This window comes from Leptonychotes weddellii, chromosome X (genome assembly GCF_054177405.1).
Source record: "Leptonychotes weddellii isolate Sample4059 chromosome X, ASM5417740v2, whole genome shotgun sequence".
NCBI classification, from domain to species: domain Eukaryota; kingdom Metazoa; phylum Chordata; class Mammalia; order Carnivora; family Phocidae; genus Leptonychotes; species Leptonychotes weddellii.
The window spans coordinates 29,809,497-29,829,314 of record NC_138385.1 but is presented as its reverse complement, the minus strand read 5'-3'; the positions used below and the strand labels follow the sequence as shown (position 1 = coordinate 29,829,314).

At 34.9% G+C, this 19,818-nt stretch overlaps 1 pseudogene; it reads right to left on the bottom strand.

Moving 5' to 3' along the window:
* Positions 1-19,608, bottom strand: part of LOC102734766 (homeodomain-interacting protein kinase 2-like) — a 176,392-nt pseudogene extending 156,784 nt beyond the window's left edge.
* Between the last annotated feature and the right edge of the window lie 210 nt (positions 19,609-19,818).

Sequence of the window (19,818 nt, the reverse complement as noted above, 5' to 3'; positions counted from 1 at the left end):
AAGTAATGGAAGTACCATAGATGGGTTTAAAGATAGGTAGTTGGTAGAAAAAACAAAGTGGCTGATTAGAAAGATCGGACAATCAAGAATGGCTGCTTACCTTGAATTGGCAGGCATTAGAGGAGAAGCAAGTTTAAGGAAAAGAAGGTAATCTCAGCTTTGATAAATCTGATTGTTAAATATTATTTGAACATAATAGAAAAGATCACATAAGTATAGAGTGTGGTGAATCATCACAAAGTAAACATATACCAATCACCTATAATTGAGAAATAGAGTACTGCTAGCACTCTAAAGGCCCCCTCACGTTTTCTGATCAGTCACTACCCTGACTCACTGACCCACAGTTGAGTAGTAATACCAGACTGATAATATCATAGCTTAGTTTTGCCCTATTTTAATTCTATAAAGGAAATTATGTATCATTTACTTTTGTTTCTGGTTTTTTGGTTCAGTGAAACTCATCCATATTTTCTATGTGTGGTGTTAGTGGCTTCATTCTCATAAAGCAATTCATTAAACATTTCTACTGTTGGGGTGCCTGGGTGGCTCAGTCGTTGAGCATCTGCCTTTGGCTCAGGTCATGATCCCAGGGTCCTGGGATCGAGCACCACCGCTGAGCAGGGAGCCTGCTTCTCCCTCTCCCACTCCCCCTGCTTATGTTCCCTCTCTCGCTGTGTCTCTCTGTCAAATAAATAAGTAAAAATCTTTAAAAATAAATAAATAAACATTTCTACTGCTATTGGATAATTGCATTATTCAATGTCAGGTTACCACAAATAGGCTGCTATGAATATATCTTATACATGTCTTTTGGTGCATATACATACGACTTTTTGTTAGGTGCCCAGCTGGGAGATGAATTGCTGGGTCTTATGTATACATAAGTTTAACTTTGGTAGATACTGACAACTTTGCAAAATGAGTGGTGCATAAGAATTTCAACTGATCCTGATTCTTGTCAGTCAGTTTTGCCAGTCTTTTTAAATTATGGCTATTCCAGTGGGGTTTTAGGTGTATCTCCAGGTTTTAATTTGCATTCCCTAATGACTAATGGGGTAGTGCATTTTTCATAAACTTACTGGACATTTGGATATACATTTTTTTGTGAAGTGCATTGAATCTATAGATCTTTCAATCTATTGATAAGATGTATCTTTCCTTTTAAGAAATATTCTTTAATTCTTCTCAGAAATATATAAAGTTTGTAGCTGTCTTATAGTTTTCATTAGATTTATTCTTATATATGTGATAATTTGATGTTATTATAAATAGTATTTATTTTTTAAGTTTTCTTTTCTATTTTTTAAAATGGGAAAATTACAACATGCTTGAATTTTGAACATTAATTTTATATTCAACAACCTTGCTAAGGTTCACTTATTAATTCTAATAGTTTACTTGTAAATATTTTGGATTTTCTATATATACAACCACACCTTCTGAAATGAATGAGTTTTCTTTCTTTCCATTTTGTATGCCTTTAAAAATACATTTCTCTTTTATTCTTGCATTGGCTAGGACTTTCAACTCAATATTGTAAAGAAGTTGTCTCACTCCTCAAAGGAAAGGCTTTCAACATTTTGTAATTAAGTCTGATAATTGTTCTAGGGATTTTATGGAAACCCTGAAATTAAGGAAGTTTCATTCTATTTCTAATATTTATTTATTTATTTATTTATTTATTTATTTATTTTCAATTTTGTATTTAAATTCTAATTAGTTAACTTATAGTGTAATATTGGTTTCAGGAGTAGAATTTCGTGATTCATCACTTACATATAACACCTAGTGCTCATCACAAGTGCCCTCCTTAATACCCATTACCCATCTAGCCCATTTCCTCCACCCATCTCCTCTCCATCAACCCTCAGTTTGTTCTCTATTGTTAAGAGTCTCCTATGGCTTGTTTCCTTCTCTGTTTTTTTCCCCCTTCCCCTATGTTCATCTTTTCATTTCTTAAATTCCACATACGAGTGAGATCATATGGTATTTGTCTTTCTCTGACTGACTTATTTCACTTAGCATAATACACTCTAGCTCCATCCATGTCATTATGAATGGCAAGATTTTATTCTTTTTGATGGCTAATATTCCATTGTAAATATATACCACTTCTTTATGCATTCATCAGTTGATGAACATTTGGGCTCTTTCCATAATTTAGCTATTGCTGATAATGCTGCTATAAACATAGTGGTTCATGTGTCCCTTTGAATCAGTATTTGTGTAGCCTTTGGATAAATACCTAGTAGTGCAATTGCTGGATCATAGGGTAGTTCTACTTTTAATTTTTTAAGGAACCTCCATACTGTTCTCCCATTAATAAAAGAAAGGATAAGAACCATATGATCCTCTAGATAGATGCATAAAAAGCATTTGACAAAATACAGCATCCATTCTTGCTAAAAACCCTCAACAAAGTAGCAATAGAGGGAATATACCTCAACAACTTAAAGGCCATATATATGAAAGACCCACAGCTAATATTCCTAATTTTCTAAGAATTTTTTTCCTCCCTTATCATTAAGGAATCTTGAATTTTATCAAATACTTTTATTACATTTGTTGAGATCATCATATGATTTTTTTCCCCTTATTCTATGTAGTGAATTTCAGTGATTGCTTTGCAAATGTTAAACCAATCTTGCATTCCTGAAAAAAGCCACCTTCATCATGTATTACATTTATTATATATTGCTGGCTTCAGTTTATGCTTTTTGCACATATGTTTATGGTAGGAATAAACTTGTAATATTGCATCTACACATTGACCTTGTCAGGTTTTAGTGTTAAAGTTATGTTGACTTCATTAAGTGAATTGGGAAGCATTGAATATTTCTCTATTCACTGGAAGTTTGGGTACGACTGGGGACATTTATGAGTATGTGTGAGGAAGTCACTGGTAAAACTATCTTTTTTAAAATATAAATTTAATATTCTTTCTTTGAGTTGAATTATTCAGATCTATATTTTTCTTGTGTACATTGTATAGGTTGTACTTTTATAGGAAGTTATGAATTTTATTTAAATTTTCAAATTTATTGGTATAAAGCTGTTCATAATATCCTCTTATTTGTTTGATGTTTGTAGGTTCAATAAAATTTTTACTTCTCAATATTCACAATGTGTACCTTTTCTATTTGGCTTTTTTCTTTCTCAGTCTTGCCAATGGTTTATCAATTTTATTGGTCTTTTTCAAAGAAACAAACTGTGCTTAGTGATATTTTCTCTAGGATAGTGTTTTTATATTAATTTCTGCTCCTTGTTATTTCATTCTGTTTGCTTTCTTTTACTTTTAACTTGTTTCTTTTTCTTTTCTTTTTTTTTTTTTTTGACTTGAAATGGATGTTGTATTGGGCCCATCTTGGGCCTCACGTCGCATGCTCTAGGCCTGCTTTTTTTCACCAGACATTGTTGTGGCAGCCAATTTCACACAGGTGTAACCTGACAGCACTTTACCTCACTTCACCAGGGCTTATCTTACTCTGCAATGGCAGATATCTGTGAGAATCTGCCCCGCACACATGAACACACAGTGTAGAAGTGTGAGGAGGCCTAGAAGTGTGGGAGTCCATGGAAAAGCTCTTGATTAATTGAGAATAGAAGCAAGAAGGTAAGCTCCCTTCTTTTCCCATGGGCTGATGATTCTCAGGAACATTCTTCTTGGCCCCTCAGAATATTCCCCTTTATTTTTTTTCTAATATATGCATTTCAGGCTATACATTACACCATAAGAGTGGTTTTATCTACCTCTAACAAGTTTTAATATTATAGTTTATATTAATAATTTATAATATAATTTATATTTAATATTGTTATTTCATTATCATTAAATATATTTTCTCATTTTCATTGCTATTTTTTTCTTTTACCCATGGGTTATTTAAAAAAGCATTGTGAAATTTCAAAATATTTGGGAGATTTGTTTCCTTGTTACCTTTTTTGTCAGTGTTTTCAAGATTATTCCCATTCCGGTCAGATTATATAATTTGTGTGATTTGGGTTCTTAAAATTAGCTGAGATTTGTATTATTGCTCAGCATATGGCCAATTTGGTAAGTGTTCCAAGAATTTGCATTCTGTAGTTGACATGCCTTTCTATAAATGTCAGTTGGATTAATTTTGTCAACCACATTGTTAAAATTTTATATATAACCTTAAATGTTTTTGTCTGATTAATGTATTACTCAGGATGGTATGCTGAAATCTACTATGAGTGTAGATTTTTAAAAATATTTTTCCCCTTTTACTCTGTCAGTTTTTACTCTCTATATTTTTAAGCTATGATGAGAGGGCATATAATTTATTATATTGTTCTACCTTATTGACCTTTTATTCTAAAATATCCCTTCAATTTCTAGTAAGCCTTATCACCTTAAAATCTGCTTTGTCTAATATTAGTGTCATTTCACTAGGTATCTTTAATTAAAATTTGCATGACATATATTTATCTTACTGCTTTCAGGCTTTCTGAATTTTTGTTTAAATTGTGTCTCTTATGAAAAGTAGCTTTAAAAATTCATTCTACGGGCGCCTGGGTCGTGCAGTCAGTTAAGTGTCTAACTGTTGGTTTCGGCTTGGGTTGTGATGTCAGGGTCATGAGATCAAGCTCACATGCTGGGCTCCACGCTCAGCACAGAGCCTGCTTAAAAGACTCTCCCTCTCCCTCTGCCCCTCCTGTTAGAAGTTAATTGGACACTTAGGTAGTCAGGGCCAGGGTCCCCAACAATAAAGCAAAAAGGCCAGGACAGCTAAGACAAAACTGCACTAGCATCCTGTTCTACAGCTTAGACAAGACCACAATAGCATCCTGTCTAGCAGCCTTTGAAGGAATGACTTTTGCAAAACATCCTGAAATGAAACAATTAACCATAAAACATTGGTCACTATCACAAGTTGAGGCAGTTAGTCTCCAAACATCAGCCCAAAGAACCATCAACACATGAACAATAACCCAACAGGTAGACAGGTACATGATCAAAGCCCTGATTGGCACACTTTAGCAGCCAATCCACAAGGGGCCCACACTCAGGATGCTCAAGATAGTTCTGCAAAGAGTTTATAAAACCCCCTAAATTTGAAGGCCGAAATGGAAACCCTTTTGGGTCCCCTCCCTCTCTGGGAGCTTTGTACTATGGCTCAGTAAACTTTGCTTTGCTGCCCACCACTCTTTGTCTGGTCTACCTCTTCATTTTTCGAAGCAGCGTGACAAAGAACTGTGGGCACTAAGAGAACAAAAATCCTGTAACACTCCCGCTTGTGTGCTCTCCCTCTCACAAATAAATAAATAAATCTTTAAAAAATTCATTCTAAACCTTTATTTTCATTTGGAGGGTTTTTTTTAATTTTTGATGAAGTTTGGGTTTAAATTTACCAACTTACTTTTTATTCTTGATATGTGGATCTGTTCTATGATTTATTTTTTTTATTCCTTATTTTTGGAGTAATCAAGTATTTTTATTATTCTGTTTTCTCCACTAGTAGCTCATCAGTGATACATTCTTTTGTTCTTTCTTCAGTATTCAGCATGACATTATTATTGTTTTATGTAGTAAATACTCATATTTACCTACACATATATTTTCTGCATTGTTCTTTTTTCTTTCTTGCATTTCTATGCTTCCATCTGGATTAATATTTTTTACTTGAATAACATCTCTTTTGGTATTTCTTTTAGTTCAGGGCTGCTGATGATAAAGTTTCCTAGTTTTTTGTTTTTCTGAAAATACCTTGATTACAGTTTATTTTGAAGGAGTCTGGCTCCTGGCCAAAAAACTATGAGATTTTTCAGGCCCTATGTGTGATTGTTGCATAGCCAATTACCAAGGCTTTATCTGGCAGTCCTTACAGGGGAAAGCTGCCCTTTTCACATGAGGTTTGGTACATAGCCAGTCTCTGAAGGGAGTTGCAGTCAAGGGCTCAGATTCCACTGGCTGGCCATGTTCTTATGTGTATTTTGCATTCCTACCTCAGGTGCCTTTATTTAGAGGCCTCTTTATCTGGGGCCTTCCTCGGGTACCTCTGCCTAGGCCTTCTTATGGGCAGAGGGGGGAAGTTTGAAGATACTTGTCTCCACGCTCTCTCAGTACTTGGTACTTACCAGACCTTCTACTTTCCCCTCTCCAGTCCCCCAAGTCCAGAGTCTATAAAACTCCAAGAGCCTTTTTTTGAGACTCCTTTGGCAGTGGAAAAAAAAAACAAACCTATATCTGCTGATCCACTTGATCCTCAATCAGCATGCCATTTCATGAAAGAAAATGGAACAGGGGGGAGTCAGAGTTTTCTCTGGTTTAGCCTCTTGCTATATGATTAAAGGTTGAATGTTACTTTCATTTTGGGCTTGTTGCTATAATTGACTACTCCAATACCTGACAGTTCACTCTCTCCAATTCATCTGGACTTGTGACAGTTTTTTGAGATATTTCTTCCTTTGTGTAAAATTCTAAATTGGAGATTATTATCTATAATCAGCATTTTAAAATGTAATTACATGGTTTTCTGGCTTTCACTATTTCTGTTGAAGAATTGGCTATCTGTTTAGTGTTGCTCCTTTTATAATAATATGCTTATTTTGTATATGGTTGTATTAAAATGTTTATTTTTATCTTTTCATATTATTACTGTGATATACCTAGATGTGACCTCCATTGAATTTATCCTAATTAGGGAATACAGTTTCTTGAAATCATGGCTTTTGAGAGCTTTGGACAATTCTCGATCACTACAGTTCAAATATTTCTTCTATGCCATTTTTTCTCTCCTTTGCTTCTGGCCCACCAAATTAAACATATATTAGACCTAGCATATGACTTTCATGCCCTTTTGTAGTACCTAAACTTTTTTTCCTCTAACATTCAGTTTGGATATTTTATTTGGATCTACCTTTTAGTTCACATATTCCCTCTTCTACTCTATCTAATATGCCCTTACGTGCATCTATATAGCTCTTTTTAACAGCTGCAGTGAGATATCATTGACACAAAATGTACTGCATGTATTTAAACTACACAATTTATAATTTCTGATGTAAGCATATGCCCAAGAAACTATCACCACAAGATAACAAACATATCTCACCACAAGTTTTCTTGTGCTTCTTTGTAATGCCTCCTTCAAACCCTGTTTCCACCCATTTCTAGATAATCACTGATAAAATTTGCATCATGGTTGCATTTTCTAGAATTAATATAAATGGAATAATCAGTTATGTATTTTGTGTTTTTGATTGTCTTTAAGCATAATTATTTTGAGATTCATCTATATTGGTGTGGGTATCAATTGTGTTTCTATTGCTGAGTAGTTTTCCACTGATTGAATATACTATGATTTGTTTATTTACATGTATATGCACATTTGGATTGCCTCTAGCTTGGGGATATTATGAGTAATGCTTCTTTGAACATTTGTGTATAAGTCTTTCAGTGGATTTATGCTCTTGTTTCTCTTAGGTAACTACCTAGAAGTAGGATGGTTGTGTTATATGATAGATGTATGTTTAAGTTTTTATGATGATTCCAAACAAATTTCTAAAGTGCCTGTACCATTTATGAGTGGTCCAGTTACTAGACATCTTTGGTGAATCTTGGTATAGTCAGGATTTTTGATCCATTTTTGTATATGTTGTGACATAAGGGTCTAGCTTCATTCTTTTGCATATGGCTATCCAGTTGTTCCAGTACCATTTGTTGAAAAGCCTATTCTTTCTCCATGGGATAGTTTTGGCATCCTTGTCAAAAATCATTGGCCATAGGGGCGCCTGGGTGGCTCAGTCGTTAAGCGTCTGCCTTCGGCTCAGGTCATGATCCCAGGGTCCTTGGATCGAGCCCCGCATCAGGCTCCCCGCTCAGTGGGAAGCCTACTTCTCCCTCTCCACTCCCCCTGCTTGTGTTCCCTCTCTCGCTGTGTCCCTATCTGTCAAATAAATTCATTAAAAAAAAAAAAATCTTCAAAAAAAAAATCATTGGCCATAGATACAGTATTATGTGAGGACTTTCAGTTCTATTCTATTCTAATCTATTCCATTACTATAGTCTCTTGATCACTATTGCTTTATAGTAAGTTTTGAATTTGAGAAGTGTGAGTCTTCCAACTTTGTTTTCAAATTGTCTTTCCTATTTTAGTTCCACTGAGTTTTCATATAAACTTTAGGAAGTAGTGTTTGTCAGGTCTCTCCATTGTAAAGTTGCTCTTTTCCCCCTTTATATACTGTACTCTTTGAAAGGAAGTCACTATGTGTTGCCCGCACTTAAGGAATGGAGAGGGGCACCTGGGTGGCTCAGTTGGTTAAGTGACTGCCTTCGGCTCAGGTCATGATCCTGGGGTCCTGGGATCGAGCCCCGCATCGGGCTCCCTGCTCAGCGGGAGGCCTGCTTCTCTCTCTCCCACTCCCCCTACTTGTGTTCCCCCTCACGCTGTCTCTCTCTCTCTCTCTGTCAATTAAATAAATAAATAAAATCTTTAAAAAAAAAAAAAGGAATGGAGAGATATGCTCCCCCTCTTGTGGAGTGGAATATTTACAAAATTCATTTGTAATTCTTCAGCACAAGAGACTTTTCTCCATTTTTTAAAAAATTTATTGAATCACTTATTTATATCAGTATGGACTGATGTATATTTATTTTATACTTTGCATTTGTTATGAACCAAATTGTGTCCCCCCCAAATTTATATGTTTAAACTGTAACCACAATACCTGCGTTTGGAGATAGGGCCTTTAAAAAAGTAATTAAATTAAGGGGCACCTGGGTGGCTCAGTCATTAATTGTCTGCCTTCGGCTCAGGTCATGGTCCCAGGGTCCTGGGATCGAGCCCCGCATCGGGCTCCCAACTCCGCGGAAGCCTGCTTCTCCCTCTCCCATTCCCCATGCTTGTGTTCCCTCTCTCGCTGTGTCTCTCTCTGTCACATAAATAAATAAAATCTTTAAAAATAAATAAAAATAAAAAAGTAATTAAATTAAAATGAATGCATTAGGGTGGGCTGTAAACAAATCACTCTGATATACTTATGAAAATAAATTAGGACATCCAGAGAGACACCAGGGTATGCACAAGCACAGAGCAAAGGCAGTTCATGTGGGCACACAGGAAGAAGACAGCCATCTGTAAGTCAAGGAGTAAGGCCTCTGAAGAAACTGAACCTCCTAACACCTTGATCTTCATGTATAATTTCCGGAACTGTAAGAAAATACATTTTTGTTAAGTCATCTACTCTGTGGTTTTGTCATGGCAGCCCTAGTAAAATAATACAGCATTAGAATCCAATGCTACTTCATTTATTTTGCTGCTCAAATTGTTCCAGCTTTGATCTTTGGTATCTCTTTCGGGTGGCTTCTGTTTCACTTTGACATATTTCCTCTTCTTCATTTTTTCCAGTAGTTCCCTATGTTCTGGCAGTATAAAGAGTTATAAGCCCCAACTTGGATATATCTTGCCCCAATCATAGAATCAGCCATTTCTCCAAGGAGTCTTTTTATTGGAAGATGGTATTAGAAACCATGATTGCTAAGTATATTCTTCCTCTCTCATATCTTTTTTGTTTTCCTATTCCTTTTTTTACTGCATCCCCTTACATTAAGTTAATATTTTCTCATGTGGCATTTTAAATTCCTTAATGATTTTTTCACTATATGTTTTTAAGTATACCTACCAGAATATACTTCAGATTTGTACTAACTTAATTCCAGTGAGATACAAAAATGTTACTCCTCTATAACCCTATTCCCCTTTCCCTCTTTCTGTGGTATTATTGTTATGCATATTACATAACATATGATACAAATACAACAATGCATTATTAAATTATTGATATAAATTTTTATCTTTTTTTAAATATGAGAGAAGAAAGGAAGGACAAGATATATTTATAGCATTTGTTTTATTAGCTCCACCGCCCCCCCCCCACAGTGTGAAATTCGTGATATTGCTCCTAAGAGGATGCAGCCATAGGTTGCCCATTGTCATTCTCCCTGTGATGACAGTGGTTTCATTAGGTCTCTCTTTTATTGTCTCTTTCACTGACCACTCCCAGCTGTTAAGCTCCACTAATTGCTGGCGGACTGCTCTATTGTTTACAAACAATGACCTGGACATAAATGGCTTCACCAACTGATCCAATTAAATTTAGACTCCTTCGTAGGGATAGTTTGTGTGGTCAGTGCTTGAGATTTGTTCTGACTCCAAGAGGGCTCTCTTTCCCTGGTTCTTTCTGGTAAATTATCTGGCCTACGATTTAGATTATATGTTTAATAAGTCTGCCAGTCTCCTCTTAATTGTTTTACTCCAAAACCTCCACTGTTTTTGAGAGTGTCTTCAGGCTTAAACTTCTGGATAATCTAGTGCAAATGAAGTCAATTACTTTGAGGAGAGCTTTGGAGCTTTTTGTTTTAAGGCCTGCTTTCTCCCCAGAGCAAAGTCTCTGAACCATGGCTTGTAACATGAGGACACAGAAAGTATAGTTATCTTTGTATGACACTGCTCTTTTTTTTTTTTTTTAAGATTTTATTTATTTATTTGAGAGAGAGAATGAGAGACAGAGAGCAGGAGAGGGAGGAGGGTCAGAGGGAGAAGCAGACTCCCCGCTGAGCAGGGAGCCCGATGTGGGACTCGATCCCGGGACTCCAGGACCATGACCTGAGCCGAAGGCAGTCGCTTAACCAACTGAGCCACCCAGGCGCCCCGACACTGCTCTTTTAAGAGCTGGGCACTGGGAGCAAGGGGCCAGTAGTCTTCAGTCTTCTTGGCTTGCCTCTCTTGGTGTGAAACCACTACCTATGAGCTCGAGAGAGAGCGCAGTCTGGACCCTAGTGTTCTCTGCATGCTGTACCCAAGGTAGAGCCTGCATCTCATGGCAGGAGAGTCAGCAGAAAAGGAGCCCCATTTTTCACCCATATTTACCCAGAACATACCTTCAGCAACAGGTGGGGGGGTAGGGATGAGAAATGCTAATGTCCTCCCTCTCCTGGGAGGATACCACACCCTCTGACTGGTTGCTGGGAGATGAGGAAGCGCTATGTTCTTGACTGCACCAGCTTGGAGTGGAGTTTCTATTTTGCTGTCTGGTATCAGAGAGGGAGGGAACAGGTTGTGGTTCAAATGCCACAGGCTCTTGCTGTGCTTACCAAATTTTAGTAATTTTCTTGAATAAATGTTTCCTTTTTTGCTGTATGTCTTTTATATTGCTTTTTTTAAAATTTTATTTTATTGTGTTATGTTAATCACCATACATTACATCATTAGTTTTTGATGTAGTGTTCCATGATTCACCGTTTGCGCATAACGCCCAGCGCTCCACTCAATACACGCCCTCTTCAACACCCACCACCAGGCCAACCCCTGCCCCCACCCCCTTCCCTCCAGAACCCTCAGTTTGTTATATGGCTTTTTGAGAGTTCTTTTTATATATTCTATATATAAATCCATTATCCTCTACTTTCTTTAGCATTAATTTCTTTTTCTACTTTCTTAAAATGGAAACTGAGGTCATTGTTTGAGAACTTGCTTCTTTTTTAGTATAGACATTTAGTGCTATAAAATTTTTCTCTAATTACTATTTTAAGTTTCCCACAAATTTCAATATGTTGTGTTTGCATTTTAATTTAGTTCAAAATACCTTCTAATTTCCTTTTTGATTCCTATTTTTTGACTCAGGTTATTTAAAAATATGTTTTTTTAGTTGTGAAATACATTTAGGGATTTTATAGATAACTTTTTGTTATTGATTTTAATTTACTTACATTACAATCAAATAACATACTTTGTATTATTTTGAATCTTTTAAATGTAGTGATACTTGTTTTAGACTCAGAATATGGTATCTCAGTAAATTTTTCATGTGCACTTGTAAAGAATATTTATTTTGATGTTATTGCGTGGAGTGTTTATAAATGCAAATTAGATCAACTTGGTCAGTAAATAGTGTTATTCAATTTTTCAGTGTCTTACTGATTTTAATTGTCCCTATCAATTATTAAGAAAGAGTTATTGGAATATCCTGTTTTATTTATGAAATGTCCATTTCTTATTGCTATTCTATACATTTTTGCTTCATGTATTTGAAGCTTCATTATTAGTTGCATAAATGCTTGGCATTGTTATGTTCTCTATATAAACTGATTGATTGATGATTATGAAGTGACCCTCTTTATTCCAGATAACATGTTTGCATTGCTATGTATTTAGACTGATATTAATCTAGCCACCCAGCTTTCTCTTCATTAGTTTTACCATGGTATATTGTTCTCCATCCTTTTAACTTATGACATTATATTTATCCCGAGTTCCTTGTATGCAGTATGTTGTTGAGTCTTGCTTTTTTATACAGTATGACAATCTATGCTTTTAATTGGAGTTTTTAGACAATTTACATTAACTGTGTATGGAGAAGGTGGCTTTAAATCTAGCTTTTTGTGTTTTTTAAATTTGACTCATCTACTTGTTTTCCTTTAATCCTTTTTCTACCTTCTTTTTGACAAAGTAAAATGTATTTTTATAGTTCCATTTTATCTCCTTTGTTGGCTTATTAGCTATAACCCTTTTAAAAAATTTAGTGGTTGCTTTATGATTTATAGTATATATCTTTACAATATCACAGTCTACTGAAAGTAAAAATATACTTTACTTATTGAATAAGATTCTTACAATAATTTACTTCTCTTTCATACCTTCTTGGCCTTTGGGTTACTGTCATACATTTTATTGCTAATTACCTTAAATCCTTTTCAATATTTTCAAATATTTAAACTTTTAAAAATATAATTTATAATTATACATATTTACCATTTCTGGTCCCCCTTATACCTTTGTATAAAACTAGATTTTTTATTGAAGTATAGTTAATACACAGTGCTATATTAGTGTCAGGGGTACAGCATAGTGATTCAACAATTCTGTACATTACTCAGTGCTTACCACGATTAAGTATAGTCACCATCTGCCACCAAACAATATTACAGTATTATTGACTATATTCCTTATGCTATACTTTTCATCCCTGTGACTTACTTATTTTATAACTAGAAGTTTGTACCCCTTAATTCCCTTCACCTACTTTGCTCATCTCCTGCACCCACCTCCCCTCTGGTAACCACCAGTTTGTTCTCTGTATTTATGAGTCTAAAACCAGATCTTCATCTCTATGGTTTTCCTTCGCCTAAGAATCTCCCTTTAACATTGCTAGCAGTGAAGTTCTGCTGGTAATGAATTCTTTCAACTTTTCTATGTTTAAGAAAATCTTTATTTCATCTTTATTTTTAGAAGATATTTTTTCTGGTATAATATTTTGGGATGATAGCAATTTTTTTCTTTCTGTATTTTAAAGATGTTGCTGTACAGTCTTCTCTTTTCCATTGTTCTAGACATGGAATTGGCTGTTATTATTACACTTTTTACTCTGAACATAATGTGACTTTTCTTTCTGGCTACTTTTTAGATTTTCTCTTCATCACTAGTTTAAGTAGTTTGAATATCATGTTTCTTGGTGCAATTTTCCTCATGTATTTTTCTGCTTGAGTTTTGTCGAACATCTTGGATCTCTGGATTTATAGTTTTAATCAGTTTTGGAATATTTTTGGCCTTCATTTCTTTAGATATTTTTCTTTCTCAAAATCTTCTTTGGTGGTTATAATTACACATATATTGTCCCAGTTTTCACTGATGCTCTGTCCATTTTTATGACTGTTTTTTTTTTCCTCTACATGTTTTATTTTGGATAGTTTCTATTGCTGTGTCTTTAAGTTTGCTATAGTTTTTTTTAGTTTTGAATCTGCTGTTGGTCTTATCCAGTGTATTTTTTATCTCAAATATTGTCTTTTTATTTTCTAGAAGTTTTATTTTGGCCTTTTTTATATCTTCCATGACTCTACTTAATATCTATCTTTTTGAGTATATGGAAGCTCATTATAACTGTTTTAATGTCATTGCCTACTAATTTTATCATCAGTTTTGTTTCTGGGTCTATTGATTAGCTTTTCTCCTCATTCTGGGTCCCATTTTCCTGCTTCTTTGCATGCTTGGTAATTTTTAACTGAATGCTACATATTGTGGATTTTATCTTGCTGATTATTTTTGTATTCCTGTGAATATTCTTGAGTTTTTTCTGCAACACAGTTCATTTATTCAGGAATAATTTGGCCTTTTTGAGGTTTACATTTTTGTTAGGGAGTATCAGTGCAACCTTTATTCTAGGCTTGACTTTGTCTTTATTGAGGCAATAGCCTTCTGAATATCCTATCCAAATTGCTGTGAAGGATGAGGCTTTTTTCCTCATTGTGGCTGGTGGAAACACAAACTATTTCCAACTCCGGGAACTGCTGCCTCTAATTCTTTCAGGTGTGTGTGTGTGTTTTCTGGCCTTGGCTATTTTTTTCCTGACACATGTTCTGATTAGTACTTGTCTAAAGAATTGAGAAGACCCCTTTGGAGTTCTTGAGCCCTTTTTCCATCTGGATTTCTCCTCCATATACAGTAGCCTGAAATCTCTTTCCATCAAGTAAACTGGAATAGTCTTAGGACTATTTCCCATTTCCCTGGAAACCCTGTCTTGTGCTACCAGACACCTAATGTCTAAAAACTATTATTTTGTATATTTTTTCTGATTTTTTTAATTCTTTCGGTCAGGAGATAAATCTTGTTTCTGGAAGTCAGTCTTGGACAGAAGCAGAAATTTAATCTTCTGAATTCTAAATTCAGTTATTATATTTCTTAAGTCTAAAATTATTATTTGATTTTTAGTTACCAGTTCTCTGATATTTTACATTTTTAATTCATTTTTTGAACATTTCATAAGAGTCATTCTAAAGTCTCTGTCACATTTTAACAACTTTTATACTTTTTATACTATGAAGAATTTTAAACATATGCAAAGCAGATAGGATAGTATAATTAATTCTAATATACTCCTCAATAATCCCCAGCAATCATTAAAATGTGGTCCATCGGCTCATCCTCTTCCCTCATACTGTTTTGAAGCAAATCCCAGATGCTATCTCATTTTTTAATAAATATTTCAAAATGTATCTCTTAAATATAAGGATACTTTCAGAAACAGTAATCACAGTATGATTATGATACCTAAATATTAATTAAAATTACTGTATATCATAAAATATCCAGGCAGTATTTAAAATTCCATTTGTCATAAATATCGTACATTTTTTTACCATTTATTTATTTATTTATTTTAGAGTAGGGGGAGGGGCAGAGAATCTTAAGCAGACTCCACACCCAGCGTAGAGCCCAACGCGACCCTGGATCTCACAACCCTGAGATATTACCTGAGCTGAAATCAAGTCGGTCGGCTAACCAACTGAGCCACCCAGGCACCCCCGTGTTTTTAACATTTAAAAATTAAAGTTAACATAATGTCCACACATTGCCACGGACAGATATGTATTTTAAATTATTTTTATCTGTAGGTTCACTCTCCGTTTTTTTATGCCACTTATTTATAGCAAGGAAAAAGAAACTTAGTCATTTGTTCTGGATAGTTTTCCAAACTAACTTTTACAGATTGCTTCTGTGTAGTATAGATCAATATGTTTCCCTGTCTTTTATATTTTATGTGAATCAGAGCTGGTAAACTATAGTCCATGGACCAAATTTGACCAACCATGTGCTTTTGTATGGTGTGCAAACTAAGAATGTTCTTTTCATTTTTAATGGTTGAAAATTAAAAAAAAAAAAAGAACATGCAGGAGAGACCATATCTAATCCACAAAACTTACAATATTTACTCTCTGGCCCTTTATACAAATTATTTGCAGTTCCCTGCTCTTAATTAAAAGCTGGATCCAGAGATTTGGAGCTGATCTATGTTTATCCTTTCTTTCTTTTTGTAAGACTATTTCATAGGTTGTCTTGGATTCTTCTATCACATGACATACAGTATCTGGTTGACATTTAACTGACTAGTTTTGATTGAATGTCAGACATTGTAAATAAAAAGATAGAGATTCAGAATCTGAATATTATTGTTCTCTAGGAAAGATATAGTGCTCATTTTACAAATTATTCAGATTAGGGGCTGATTACCTTAATCTAATCAAGGAATATACTGATTCAAAGCTATGTCTTAGTCCTTGTAAGGGGTAATCTATTTTTATTTCACCAGTGCTTATAAGGTATATTCTTTTCAGGTCTGAAATAAAAGCTAGAAGTGTTTATCAGGTCTCATCCTCCTTTTGGGACCTTGAGCTTCAATAAATTTCCTCAGCCATGTGTGATTGCTCAAATTTCTGCACGCAACTCTCCTGGGGAAAAGTTGTACTAAATGTCAGGTACTCCCCTGTTACCTTTTCTCTGGGATATTGGTCCCACAAGTGCTTTCTATATCTAAAGCTTTCCAATACCTTCAAGTAGGTTTGTCTAGCTTTTCCTCGAGTTCTTATCAGTAGGATTGTTACACAACAAACTCTGCACCATTGCCATCAATGGTAACTACATATTTTATTTGAGATGCTTGTACAACATCTAAAAAGGAAATGTCTGGAGGGCAATTAGATATAAGGATTGGGAACAATTCCTCTGCCTGTCTCCTAAATATTGATGTCTTCCTAAATCTCTTCTCATCTCCATGTCCTTGAGTGACCTGTAAACCCCTATGGCTTCATTTATCATTTATATGCTTATGCCTCTTCTTTCTAATATATGTCATCCAGGGCTTTCTCCTAAAATCTACTTTTAATTTCTTTTTTTTTTAAGATTTTATTTATTTATTCATAAGAGAGAGAGAGAGAGAGGCAGAGGGAGAAGCAGGCTCCCCGCTGAGCAGGGAGCCCGATGTGGGACTCAATCCCAGGAGTCTGGGATCATGACCTGAGCCGAAGGCAGATGCTTAACCATCTGAGCCACCCAGGCACCCTCTACTTTTAATTTCTAACTCTCTATAAGTTACCCACTTTGATGTTCTGCACACACTTCAAAATCAGATCTTGATTGCTCAACCCACCAACGAACTTATTCTTTGTTCTGAGTTCAACTTCTTCTTTCTTAAAACTATCATCTAATTCTTCACCAAGTTCTGACTGTTTGCCTCCTAAATACCTCTCAATTCGATTCATTTCCCTCCATCTTCATTGTTACCATATTGATCTTTTTAATGTCAAGAACCATAAATTATTATTCACCATTTTACCTCTAGCACCTGGTAGAATGTCAAATACTCAAAAACATTTAATGACACAGTGTGCCTTTTACTGAAATTTGAGGACAAATTACATACAAATATATGAATTCGATTTAGCATCTTAAAATTGGGAAACATGAGCCTCCAAATCTCTGAGAAAATATTCTCACACATGGATAGGAGCATAGATTCTAGAGTTAGACTATGTAGGTTCAAATCCTGTATTTCTGATTTACTATATGACGTTGAGTAAGGTTTTTAATTGCTTGCTGTTTCAGTTTCTTCATCTGAAAAATGACCTAATCTTGATACATTCTTTCTAAGATTGTAAAGATGAAATTAAATAAAGGATGTAGAGAGCTTAAAGTATTGTCTGGGACATAGGGAGTATTCATTAAAGGTTAGCTATTAGTAGTAGTGGTAATAGAATTATGTATCCTATTTCATTTTATTCAGTGTAAAAATTGGATGAGCACACCTCATATGCATCCATCCATGTACTGACCGTGGTCTTTTAAATTGTCAAGATTTTATAAGTGCTACCAAGAATGAGAAAATGTATTTATACATTTTGGTGTTACCAGATGATATTTCAAACTAATCGTATTTTGATATAACTTATTTAGAAGCTTTAAAAAATCAAATTCATAGAACAGTTTTTTAATCATTAAAAATATAACACCTAAACTAATGTGTTATTACAAATTCATGGATTTGGAGAAACATAAATTTACTTATGGTAAAGTTCTTCATTCCAGATATCTTTGTACCTGATGGTTACTATTTTAAAAAGTATATTTTCTCTTTAATATTCCATCAATATCTATGCCTCTTATATGTGTTAGATTTTCTGACACTTGGGAAAAATTTTCTGTTCTTTACATGAGCATCATATCAACCAGAAATATATATGACCCTGAGAGGAAACTAGAAAATTAATGCTTTGAGCTCGGGTTTTTAAAGCCTCATTTTAGTTTTTACTAGTGATTATAAGAAAAAGTTTTAAAAATTATATTAAAATTATAATCTTAGGATTCACACAATTACCCAACTGTTGCCAATAACTCTGCCATCTGAATAGTACAGCTGTCTGTATTTTACAGACTGCTTATAAATGACCAGGTCTTCATCAAATGGTTCTTAGTTCTTCCTATGTTTATACTCACTTTGTCATGAAGTATTCAAATGAACACTATATATCTTGTATGAACCACTTTTCTAAGGTATAATTATATATACCCAACATATTTATTGCTTGTGGGCACTGTCTAATTTTTTTGAGAAATAAGATAGCAATATGAGTCACTGCAACCTAAGCTTTTAAAAACTGTGCATATCAGTCAACAGTAGGGGAAAAAACAATCTAGACATTCACTGAAGCCTGACCTAGAAATAAATGAGAGAGTTACACTGGAATATCAATGTCTAGCTTAACATTGCAACCCTTCAATAAAACACCGGAGGAGGTCTGTAAAATCTAAGCCGTTGGGGTGGCAACCCACTCTTCTGATCGTTAGAGGGTTTATTAATATTGTTTAGATTATTTCTCTTGTTGCTAATCCCTCTCCTTGGTTTGGTGTGAATGTGGTGGTGATGGAAGTATACATAAGGTGGAAACCACTGAATGAGGGTATCTGGGATGTAAGTGAAGTTGGTAACCTCAGGGGGAAGAGGTTTGAACATTAATGTGCTCTGGGTATATTGATCACCTGAAAAATAGTGACATTCTTTACGTAAGAAATAGGCTAGGAAGTGGTTTGACTAAGGGTGGACTTTATAAAAACGAAAACACAGAACTCATCTGCTGCCCATGTTGGGGAATGACTGTGATGGGAGATTCTTGAAGGTGTGGATCTTGTCTATCTGGTTTAATTGTGTATCCTTAGCACTTAGCACACAGCAGTGCTAAAATCTATTTGTTGTATAAGATATAAGACCATCCCAGATATAAAGAATTTTAATGCTAATATGGCTGCCTAAATGCTGAGAGTCCCGGGAGTTAGAGATTTCAAACAGGGTGAAGAGATGGAAATTTGGAATATTAGACACGTACAGAGAATGTAGATCTGGATGCACTGGGGGAGGATACTCAGTCAGTTAAACAGAAGAAAGATAGCACTGAGTACTTGGAAAAAAAGAGAGTTCAAGAAATAAGATAAGAAGCATCAAAAAGATTAAAAGTTCTTCAACTCAATTGAAACTTTATCCAGACCCTGATGACAATGAACTGTCACCCTAATGTCGAAAATCAGCAAAATCTATTCAGTCTACCTATTAAACACCTTTCCAATCTAACCCCTCTTTGTCATCCATACCACTGTAATCTAGTAAAGTTTCTCGAGATCTCTCACTAGGACATTTGCAAAAGTCCTCCATTAATGTAGGTTCCACAAAAGCAAGGGCTTTAGAAGTATTGTCAACTGCTGAATCCTTAGAACTTGGGACAGTGCAAACATACAGCCCACTTTCAATTACTATCTCGTCCATTTATTCAAAAAGTATTTGTTGAGCACCTACCATGTGCCAGGCTCTGAGGTAAGGGTATAGAGGAACAGTGAGAACAAGTTAGGCAGTATCCACACCTACATGAAACTTACATTTTAGCAGGGTTATCAGTAGAAATATACATGAATGTGTAGCATGTTTTCAAGTAACAGATGAGTTCTATGAAAAAAAAAAGGAGACCAGAGTGTGGAG